Genomic DNA, 12,223 nt, shown 5'->3' on the forward strand with positions numbered 1-12,223 from the left:
TTCGGACTACAATGGTCTCTACCACATCTTGACACCTTGCTCTACTAACAACCTTAAATCGCTTATATTAACCGCATTATCTGTGCAACACTCTTCCTCGTGAAATCTTTTTCCTACTTTTCGCTTAACTATCTCGGATCTATTCCCGCGATTCGAGCCGTACGTCACGCGGCAGCGTCCCTCGGTCGGTTGGAAGGGAGGCGGGCAGTACGTACGCAGTGGGAACCGCGCAAAAAAAAAAAAAAACACACCACTTTGATCGAAAGATGGGAAAATATAAGGTTGGCTGATTGGATATTATAAGTGTAAGACTGGGCTGAACTGCTGCTCGGTGAACACGTAGTTTGAAAAAACTGTCCAGAGAGATCGCCCATTGCCTGATCAGTGTTCGCATAAGAGTTCTCAAACGTAAGCAGAGGGCGAAAATATATTGCATGTTTACGCTTAGTGTTTACAAAGTTATAAAACTGCTTCGTATCCTGAGTAAACTGAATCCGGCAGCGGCGAATATAACTCCAATAACATTCAGCGATATGCACGGTGAAATGGGACCGAGCTACTCTTGAATAACTAACTTTACAGCAGGATACTCTATGTTTATTTAAAAGTCTACTCATACTGTTCCTTAAATTTATAAGGCTTGTAAAATAATCATATTCGTTGAAGCAGACGGATATTTTCACAGCACACAAGCACACAGGGGCACACAAAATATGTTGAAAGTGCAAAAATATGTTCCTCCCACTTGGCCTGGGTAGCTGGGTACAATCCTTGGAGCACATGGACAATGATGTATGACATAATTCTCTTCAGAGATTTCCAAGGAACGAACTGCTTCTAAGGCTGAGTCGCTTAGACAAGATAGCAACCTCTGCAGCTTTTCCACCTTACTTGTGTGAGGATATCAGCCCACGATTGTTCGTGTAGTAAATTCGTATAGCTTACCTTTATCTGTCGAATGTAATTCTGTCGATAATCAAAATTGTGTAATGCAAATTGTTCATAGTTCAAGAGTACAAAAGTGAAAAATAAATTTAAAAGCTCCGAAAAAGTCTGGTTGTTAACCCAAGTCTACAAAATCTCTGAGCCTGGGCCTACCTTTTCGATGTTGCAACTGCCATAACTATGAAGGCAAGGGTTTTGTCTTGTAATAAACCGAAGATTCCATAGAAGGACCCTCCTCAGGGTTCCTCCTCTCAAATAAATAGCCCCGGACATCTAGCGAGTATCTGCACCGTATGCGCTTGGGTTGCGGCCTCTAAAAAGTAGCACCTACTACTGCACCTACCCACTTCCCATCCCAAAACACTATCTTGCAACGGGCCGGACTAGGGCCGGACTCGGCGTTCAGGATTTTTGTTTTCCCACAGAACCTGCGGGTAACAATCTCACATTATGGTTATAACCTGTGTTGAGCTATCAGCGTTTTGATAGCGGCCGAATTTACAAGACGAGGTTCAATTTTAATATTCAATTTATTGAGCTTATTCCGTACAATAAAACAAATAGCGGCCCGTCAATAACAACTTCCAAAATACAACAAGAAGAAGAACCGTTTTGGCGCAGAAGTTCTTCCAAAGCTCCCAAAAGCGCATGCGCTACAAAAATGACAACAAAGTGCATGCGAATCTGGGAGACAAAAGAGAAGATTAAACAAATTACCAATATTCCAATTAGCCTATCTGGTGGCTTCTTAGCCCAACATCCTCCCCCCTATTGAAGGGTGGGCCTTCAATAACAATTATGGAAGGGCAGCAGACTCATCTTTTAAGATTAAGAACTCTCAGGGCGAAAAAGGCACACCAACTTCTTCCAAACCCTTGACCATGCGTTGCTCCCCCCAATAGACCAATGCGGGAATCGAGTTCTCCTAACAAGTGCAGGGGGTCCGGAACGTTAATTCTTCTCCTCTTCTCCTTCTGCATAGGGCAATCCAACCTCCCGAGATAGTCCAATGCGTCCAGAAAGCACCCATCCAAATAGTGTATTTGGGGCAACTGGGAGGCAGTGACATAATTGGATTTGGCCAACTGACAATAGGTTGAAGAACAGGCTGGCTCCAATTAGCAGACCCTGCGGTCTGTGGAAGTTGGGATCAGCCAGCGCTATGCCGTGAGGAATCTTCCATTTCGAAACATCAATTTTAAGGCTGGGCTGACAGTCCACAATATGAGACACTATAACCGCCTCTAGGTTCGCACAATATGTGGTTAGTCGAGACTTCACACACACATTAACGGAGGATCCATCCGTAGCAACCTCAGTGCCGCCGAGACCGGCGACCGTTACACAGCTTTTGGTGCGACGAAGCTGAAGTTGACTTGCCAGCCGCGATGAGATAAGGTAAACTTATGAACCAGAGTCCAATAACACTCTGCAAGGCAGGAAGGCACCTGAATGACCACGGATGAGGATATTGGCGGTTGGCAGAAGCACTTCAGAAGGTGGGGTAGCAATGGCAATACCAGCGGCGGAAACCAAGCCTCGTAGTGGTGGGGAATTGTTAGAGCTGGGCAGCTGCCCGCAATGGTGCAACAAAGCATGATGTCGGCGATTGCACTTTGGGCAACGGGCAGCTGAACATCCGCGTGCAAAGTGACCATCGTCCAAACATACGAAGCTGCGGGTCAGCCGTCGCACTTCATCGTACCGTTGACTAAGTGGCAAGGCAATGAAGCTTGGACATGTAGGAAGCGCGTGGGCCAAAACACCACACAGGGCGCATAGAGCTGGACGGGCTTTAATAACCATGCACGACGATCGGTATTCGATATTCGAAGATCTCCCTCGGCCCACTTGGTTAGCTGGTGGATTCGCAGCCAAAGAAAAGTCGACGCATTCAAGAGTCCGGCACCTTTGCTCCAAGAATCGTGCCAAGACGGAAGGTTGTCGTTGTTTCCGGCGAGGGTGTCTTCCCACTTAGCTTTTGTGGCAGGATCCAACTTCTGAAGGACAATCTGGATGAGCAAGCATCCTTGGATCTCGGCAGCTGATCCGGAACTCATGAGAGCCCGCATATGCCCATTGAACCGATCCGATAGCTCTCGCAACGTAGCAACAGAACCTGACTCGACCACACGAAGCTGCAGGATCCCGTTGATGTGAGACTGGAAAATTAATCGCCGATTACTAAACCGGTTGCGCAATAGGTCAAGAGCCACATCGTAGTTCGCGTTAGTTATTTCCAGTGCTCTCACCGTCTCCAAAGCTGACTCGCGCAGGCATGAAATGAGCCACCGGAGCTTTTCCATTTTTGTTAGGTGAGGATGGCTGTCAATCGTCGTCTTAAAAAGGGCAAAGAAATTCGGCCAGTCAACATAGCCGCCGCTAAATGTTGGCATCGGCAACGGTGGTAAGGATGGGGCTGGCTTGTATGGCATGGGTAAGGCACCGGCACCGTCGAGAAGTGTGGAGTGGGCAGCGATTCTCATGGAGTGCTTGGCAACCTCCACCTGAATGTCCACCTGCACATCAGTCGCCAGCTGCGAGAATCTCCAATAAAGCTCACTCCCGATCTCGCTGAAGTTAAGCTCCTCCAACTCTTCTTGAAGCGCGGTGAACCGCTCACGCAAACGCTTCTCCACTGACTCCAGCGCCACAATGGTGCCATCCTCATTCCGCGCTGCAGCCTTCACCTTATGATGCAGCGCCTCCATCTCCTGGCAGATCACCTCTGCTCTTCTTCTCAGCATCCTTTCCCGGCTTGCGGCAGCAGATCCAATAGTTCCACATCCACACACTCCATCCCGCAAATCTCCAGCGCGAGTGATGCAAATCGAAAACCAAGAGATGTTTGTTTTTTTTTGTTTTTGTGTTTTTCGTACCGCAGTTTTTTCAGTTCCTTGGGCAATTAAACTGATTGAACTTCGGGCGCGATCACGTCGGGGTCACCAATGTTGAGCTATCAGCGTTTTGATAGCGGCCGAATTTACAAGACAAGGTTCAATTTTAATATTCAATTTATTGAGCTAATTCCGCACAATAAAACAAATAGCGGCCCGTCAATAACAACTTCCATAATACAACAAGAAGAAGAACCGTTTTGGCGCAGAAGCTCTTCCAAAGCTCCCAAAAGCGCATGCGCTACAAAATGACAATAAAGTGCATGCGAATCTGGAAGACAACAGAGAAGATTAAATGCCGCTGCAGATAAACAAATTACCAATATTCTAATTAGCCTATCTGGTGGCTGCTTAGCCCAACAACCTGTTTTGAATATATATTTTAATTTTTATTTAATAAGTGACGTTATATGGGGGTATTTGAAGAAGGTCCCATTTGAAATGAATCAACAAAATATTGGATTTAACATATTGAATTAATAAAAAAAAAACATAGTAAAAAAAAGTTTACCACCCGTTACTCCTTTATGGCTTACTCCACCTTACTCCGTCTTACTCCATCTTTTTTTTTGTCATGGATCTGTTTTATTGGATTAAAGTTAAAGTGGGAGTTGATCACGTGATGAGTCATTAAAAGGGGGCCCATAAAGTTTTGAAGTGATATCTTTACAGGCATTAGCTAATTATAGTTTTTAAAGTAGTATTTTAAAAAAAGGAGGGTCCCAACCTCCATTCTTGGAAAAAAAATAAACAAAAAATAAGGAAACTAAATAAAATAATAAATGTTTTGATTGCTTTGGAAAAATAAAAAAGAAGAAAACAAGGCAGATCGGCCAGGTATCTTACTCCTAGGGCGATTGCTAGATAATTTATATATCAGATAATCAAAATGTGATGACAGAATCGTATCTGCTGAAACCCGAAAGACATGGCACGTAGTTATTGTAAAATAAAAATATTTCTGAAGATCTCAAGGGGAATAATTGGATGTTCAGCGATTGCACGTTAAAATAAGTGTCGGGTCAGGCAGCAGCTACGGGATAAATTGGCATATATAAAAAGGTAATTATTTGTTTCACAACGTTAAAAATGTTTATTTATTTGCATATGAAATGGAGTGACAGAAAGCTCCGATTTAGAATGTGTGACTGAGGTAAAGAGTACAAGTGAGGCCGCCTTTTAGCATAGGACGGGCGAAAGCTCGTTAACTTAATAACAAAGATAAAATAAAGCCGAGTGGCCAAGAAGAGTCGGCTTAAGGCGACTAACAAAGCGATGAGAAAATGATTATATGCTTAACTATAATTATTACATTTATATATATGCCAATTTATGCTGCTGCCTTACCCGACACACTTCCCCCAGACTAGATCCAGAATTCTAGCCTACGGCCACTTCATGGGGGGTAGGCTCTCGTCCTAGACTAGCACCAAATCGTTAATAGCCAAGGCAGGGCCGGACGCACGCCATTTGGAGCGCTGCTGAAGAAGGCTTAAACACTCCTCCTTCCATCGCTGCCAGCTGTCCATACGGTTGAAATTCAGCTTTGTGAAATCAGGCTCGATAAAACTGACTGACGGGCCACCAGTTAAAAAATGGGATGGCGTTAGGACATCAAGGTCTGCAGGATCCTCTGAAAGAGACAATAAAGGCCGTGAGTTTATGACAGCACCAATGTGACAGAGCAGAGTTCGCAGCTCGACAAATCCAAGAACTGAGGATCCAACGGACCGGTAAAAATGATGCTTGGCGGTTTTGTCAGAGGAGGAATAAAATGCCACTCGATGGACTCAATCGCGCAAAACTCCAGAAGCGCGCGTTGATGCTCATCGCTTATGAAGAGGAGGTTGGAGCAGCTCCTTTAGCTCGTTCTTAGCTCCAACAAAATTGGTCGCATTGTCAGACCAAATGTGCTGAGGCTTTCGGCATATAAACCGTTTTAAAGCATGTAACAACGCAGATGTGGATAGATCCTTTACAAGCTCTAAGTGCACGGCTTTAGTAGCAAAGCAAATGAAAACACTCACCTAACATTTTACGGGAGCTCTATTGCAAACTTCTGGCTTATAGTAAAATGGGCCGCAAAAATCCACACCAGTCACTCCGAAAACCTGGCAACCGCGGTGCAACGAGGCCCCGTGTGTAGATTACGCTCACGGAAATCAACAATTTTAGCCCAAGTAACTGGATGGCATCTAGGCAATATAATTGAATGGCGACTATCAAAATCCAATGTAGAATTTCTTAAACTACCCTCCACACGCAACAGGCCAAACTTATCTAAAAAAGGAGAGGATGTGGCAAGTATGCTGGCTGACGAAATTTCCTTTCCATTCTGAAGCGCATTTATGTCATCCCAAAAATACCCACGCTGCACCAGACGCAATAGTAGGTGGGTTCCAGCCTTGATGTCGCTAGCAGTGACACCCTTGTAACGGACTCGCTGTGAGAACTTGCACATAAGCGAACACACGCTGCAGTGCTGGAAAAGAGTTGGCGTACTTGGAACCAGCTGTCACGTCAACGTACGGGGATTTGATTAGCAGAACCCTTGCCCTTAGCTCCAGAGTGGGTTTTTCAGATAGCACCGCTGCTGGCCACTGGTCTTGAAGTCCAAGGAGAAACGCAGGACCATGGGACCACAGGTTGTCAGTAACTAACTCCTTGGGAAGAGCACCACGCCAGAGGATGTCTGCCGGGTTCAAAGACGTAGGAACATAACGCCATTCCATCGTTCTGGTCAATTTCTGGATTGTTGAAACTCGATTGGCGACGAAAACATTAAGACAACCGGGCTCCTCCCGAATCCAGGACAGCACCACAGCAGAATCGCACCAGCAGAAATACCTCCCATCGTAGACCTTATACTGAGCTACTTCCGACATAAACCGAGCCTGCAACTCTGCTCCAGATAACTCCAGTTTCGGTACCGAAACTGTTTTTAGAGGAGCGACTCGGGACTTTGAGCAGAGTAAATGACTTTCTGACCTTGTACCCTTCGATACGACATAAATGCAAGCACCATAAGCCTCGATGCTGGCGTCACAAAGTCCATGAATCTTCACTTCAGACTGTGATTCAGGGAATTCAGCACGCTGCGCCATGGCGAAGCTGGAACAAATCATGACCAATCGGAGTGAAGAGCTTGAGGTAGACTTTCATCCCAGGACAACTTCTCACGGCATAGCTTCTGAAGAAAGATCTTCGCCTTCGTAATGACAGGTCCAACAAGCCCTATCGGATCATAAAGCCGGGCGATTGAGCAGAGGATGATGCGCCTAGTGGGCTTCGAGGGTGACTGAAGCCCTTCAAATGAAAATAGCAAGCGATCAGTAGAAGGATCCCAAGCTAGGCCAAAAAGTCTTCGTAAAGTTGCTGCCATCATCAAACCTTAGGAACGACTCTCGATCCTCTTCCAGTACGTCAGAGAGCACTTCAGAAAAATTGGAGCACCACTTTCTCAACCAAAATTGGCCCTTGGTGAGGATCCCCGATGTTTGCTGCTCCTCTATGGAGTCACCTCCGGAAATTAGACCATCAACATAAAAAAAGCGACGCAGAATTTCGGAAACATAGACTGCTCATCCTCTGCCAACTGATGCATTGCTCGAATTGATAAAAATGAGGTCTTTGTCCCATAAGTGACCTTATCCAGTTTAAAAACCTGCAACTCATCCTGGGTGGAATTCCGCCAAAGAATGCACTGCAGATAGCTGTCCTCAGGGAAAACTCTGACGCATCGGTACATTTTGAAAATATCTCCTGTAATGGCCATTCGATGGCAACGAAACCTTAGAAGAATGTGCAGCAGACGTAGTGGCAATGAATACCCAGACGTAGTGGCAGCCGAACTATCAAAAACAACCCTGAGCTTGGTTGTTGAGCTGTCCTCCTTCAATACGCAGTGATGTGGCAGGAAATACTGTCTGGCAGGTCGTGGACTAGGCGGTATACTGATTCTCTAATTGAGGCTGACGGCAAAGCTTCCTTTCGAGGGAAAGAAATCGCCGCACGGCTCGTGAGTACGACTCACCTACCAACTCAGAGCTGACCTTCAACGGCAGCTTCACCGAGTAGGCGCCTGACTCGAGCCGAGCAAAATTTCGTCCACTTCACAATGGGCTCGGAGCAGTCATCGAATTCAAAAATTTACGGAGCAGACACTCAGCTGGCTTGGGCTCTTCACAACGGTAGGCCAGCTGAGAGCTGGATTTGACCAACACACAGCAGATCATAGAATATACTGGCTCCGTTAAGTAAATCGATCCGCTGCGGTCGAAAGAACTGGGGATCAGCCAAAGTGAGGTTTGAAAGAATATTCCAGCTGGAGACATCCAAGCTAAAACTAGGCTGATGGTCAGTGATGTTGGTGGCGATTACAGCGTTGAAGAGGGCCGAATAATCAGAGCAATAGGATCGTAGGAGCACATCAACAGAGAATCCGTCTGTCGCGAAGCCAGTGTCGCCAATGCCCGATACTGCCACGTACGATTTGCGTCTGCGAAGCTGCAGCTGACTAGCCAGTCGGGACGTAATCACGTGCACCTGTGATTCAGAATCCAAAAGAGCCCGGCATGGCAGAACGACTCCGAATGAGAATGTTCGCTGTGGCCAGTAAGGCTATCCCACTGCTGCGACCCTGGGCAACTAAAGCATTAGCAGTGGATGGTGAAGCGCCTATTGGCTCGGCGCACTCGGCTGCGGCTGATGTAGACGGCACAGAAGGCTGGCTGCTGGAAGACTGTAGCTCCAAAAAATGCAACAGACTGTGATGCCTCCTCCCACAACTGCGACAATTATCAGCCTATTCGCCTAGCCTCGCCAAGGCGGCTGTCAGGGGGCAATGACAAAAATCTTGGGCATGCAGAAACTACATGGGACTACCCACCGCATAATATACAAGCAGAGGCAGGTGAATTAGTAATAATAAAGAATGCTCTACTCTTATTTGCGACTCTATGTCTTCCCACCTGAGTGCCCGGCGCGTAAGCGGCCAAGGCCACATCCATAGCCTCCAAAGTCCTGCAACGATGTTCCAAAAACTCTGCCATCGACTCCCAAGTAGGGATGAGATCCGAGTTCGAGGCATTTTGACCTTCCTCCCACTTGGCCTGAGTAGCTGGATCCAACCTTTGAAGAAGTACCTGGACAATGACGCAGCCGGATGGCCGCACGAAAGAAGAAGAAAGAGGAATCACCGTGGAACGTAACGGTCCCGGCCGGGCCTCCGCGGCCGCTCTCGAAGGTCATAGGAAACAGCGGGGACGCCGGGGAATGAAGCGGCCGGCGACTGCGCAGCTGTGTTTAGAAAATGCACACAACACAGAAATGCATTTGGAATGACCAAAGGGGGGGGGGGGTGGTCACGGGGTATCTGGACGAAGACCGATGACCGGCACAAAAACAATACGGATCGGAGGCTTCGTATCGGGTTAGGAGCAGGGCAATCGGGGGAGGGGCAATAAAGCAAGCCCGCCGATAGAAAGACGGCGGGATTGGAGAAAGTTAACGGAGAGAAACGGAGGACGAAGGATTAACGGCAGGAAGTAGATTTGCGAGGATTAACGGGCGCCTCTGGCACTATATAAGGAGGACCCCTGGAGCAAATCGGGATCGAATCTTCTAGGGAAGCTGGAAGAGTTGAATGGAAGACCCCCATGGGTAAGTCTGCCATTCAAGCGGGAAAGTTTCCTTGGAGGAATTAGGAGTATAGGCTGAAGGACCCCCCCGTGGGTAAGTCCGACAGTCTCAAGTGCGGTATTTAGAGCGAGTGCGAAGGATCTGCGAGTCAGTAGCCAAAGGACCCCTTGTGTAAGTCCAGCGGCCGTACGCGAGTCAATCAAGCAATAGAAGTCAGGAGCAAGTGGGAATAGGATCAAGGATCCGCGGCGGAACCGAACCCCAAGGGTAAATCGAGTCGGGTTAGGTTATTCCCGGACACGACAGGTATCCTGGCGATAGCGACGGATCGGCCTGTCGTACGCCTTGTCGGTTCCTGATCAATAAGTCCAGGTGTGATCCTGTAACGCGAGGGATAGCCAGCTCGGGAACTCAAGCCCAACAGTGAAACCAAGCAGGGACACCCCGGGAGAGTCATTAGAATCCTGATCCAGGCGTGGGGCGTATGCGCAGCGTAAGACCTGGAGTTAAAGTAGACGCGACTCCAAAACCTCTGGCCTGCCATAGATCCTGCGGGGTATGTAGGCCCTTCGTGCCCTGATCCGGCCGCTAAGCAGCGAAAAGCATATCCTGCCCGGCGTATACCTGGGAGGTGAGCCGATGTTAACACGGATTAGGTGCCGGCCACAGCGAAAGGGCATCCACGGTGAGCCAAAGATACCAAAGGTCCACGGCACCCGCAACGGAAGAGCAGCAACAGAAGCAGCGACGACGAGGGAGCAGCAGCGACGACGAGCGAGCAGCGGCAGAAGAAGACGACAGCAACAACACAGGCCCCGCAACCCAGGGCCCGTGAGTCCAAACGAAGGGAACCGTAAGCCGTTTCGGCGCCAGGCACCAAGACCACACAACCTGCCGGGCGCAAGCTTTGGGAGGGCGTGTATATTGGCACCAACCCGGAGCGGGGATCGGGGATCGACGGGAGGACGAGCGGTCGGTCGGCTGAGCCAAGCGACCGGTGAAATTCACCGGTGAGAATTTGTTTTAAACAAAGCTTACCGTGTTATTTCTGGGCTTCGGCAATCACGTCGAATCTATAAATTCGGTGGAACGTACCCCCAAGCTCTGTAAGCTAGTCGCGACATTTGTTGCGAACAAAACATTAGCAAAAACAGTTCGTTACACCTGGCGCCCAAACTACGTGATTGCTTTAGAGACTAGGAGTAACACAGCTTCAAGATGGGGAAGAAAAATTGGATTGGAAGCCTTTCGGAAAGTCCACAAAGGAGGTCATTGAAAGGCTAGTGGAGAACTGCATGCCGCGCATGAAAATGTTCATGAGACCATACGCATGTGCATCGCTCGAGGAGGTGATGGGTCTGGCCGAGAAATTCGAGGAGCTTGCCTTGGAAGAAGAGGTTTTTAACAGGCAAGCCGCCACGGCAGACAGAGGGTGGCCAAAAGAAGAACGTCACCAGAAGCCACCGGAGCATCAGAGCCCCCAGGACAGGGTTAAGGGCAGAGATGGCAGCCGGAGGAGCAACGCCAAATGCCACTGCAACAGCATCCGAGCCAGCAATGGACAGGCGTAAGGCAACAGCAGCCGAGTCAACGATGGGCAGCAAGCCAAAGCCAAAGGCAGCCGAACTTGCAGTGGGCAGCGACGCCTAGACAGGGACAGATAGAAAACCCAGCATAGGCATGCAACAGGTGCGGAGGCATGGGCCATAGGGCCAGTGGGTGCTGGTACCCCAGAATTTTGTTCTGCAGGATGTGCGGCGCAATAGGGGTGAGAAGCACAGAGTGCTGCCAAAGAGCGGGAAACGTGCAGCGGTCTCAGCCGTAGAGAGGAAGGCAGAGATCGCAAGGTGCTGCCTCTCAGAATTAGTTGGAGGATTAACAGGAGAAGATCAGCAGTTGGCGGCAGTCATCAAGGTCGGAGGTGCAGAAGTGAGGGCCATGATAGACACCGGGGCAACGGCTAGCTTCATTTCAAAAGAGCTAGTAGAGAACCCGGGAATCGCCGGAGAACGGAAAGCAACAAGGAGACGAGGAAAGTTGGCTAACGGGAGCCACACCGAGACTCAAATGGTACTCCTACCAACTGTAAGCTTTGGCAACAAGACAAAGGAGTTGAATATGTTAGTGTTGCCAGGCATGGGAGACAGCGCGGTGCTTGGATGGGATTTCCTCGAAGAATTCGGCACAACAATAAACTGCGCAGGCCACCAAGTCACGATACCGAAAAGAGAAAGATGGAGCGGATGCTTGGAGGATAGGCTGTCCATAGCCATAACTGGACCCTCGGAAGAATGGGAGAGCGAGCGGGACAAAAAGTTCATCGAAGAAGAGCTGGCGGCGTTCACAAACCAGAATGGTTGATCAAACATAACCCAGCATAAAATCACGATGAAGGACGACATCCCAATAAAACAAAGATATTACCCAAAAAACCCCAAAATACAAGGGGAAATCAATGGAAAAGTGGAAGAGCTGCTGGAGAAGGGATGTATCGAGCTGTCCAATAGCGCCTTCAGCTCACCCATTGTCATGGTAAGGAAAAAGACGGGTCAGTGGAGGATGTGCGTGGGCTTTCGGCAGATCAACGCAAAATCAGTAAAAGCTGCGTACCCTATGCCAAGGATAAACTTCATATTGGAGCATTTGAGTGGAGGCAAAATTTTTCAGCAGCCTCGACCTGAAGGATGGCTATTGGCAAATCCCACTGGAGGAAGAGAGCAGGAAGTATACGGTCTTTACGG

Source organism: Drosophila ananassae (genome assembly GCF_017639315.1).
Source record: "Drosophila ananassae strain 14024-0371.13 chromosome Y unlocalized genomic scaffold, ASM1763931v2 tig00000185, whole genome shotgun sequence".
NCBI classification, from domain to species: Eukaryota; Metazoa; Arthropoda; class Insecta; order Diptera; family Drosophilidae; genus Drosophila; species Drosophila ananassae.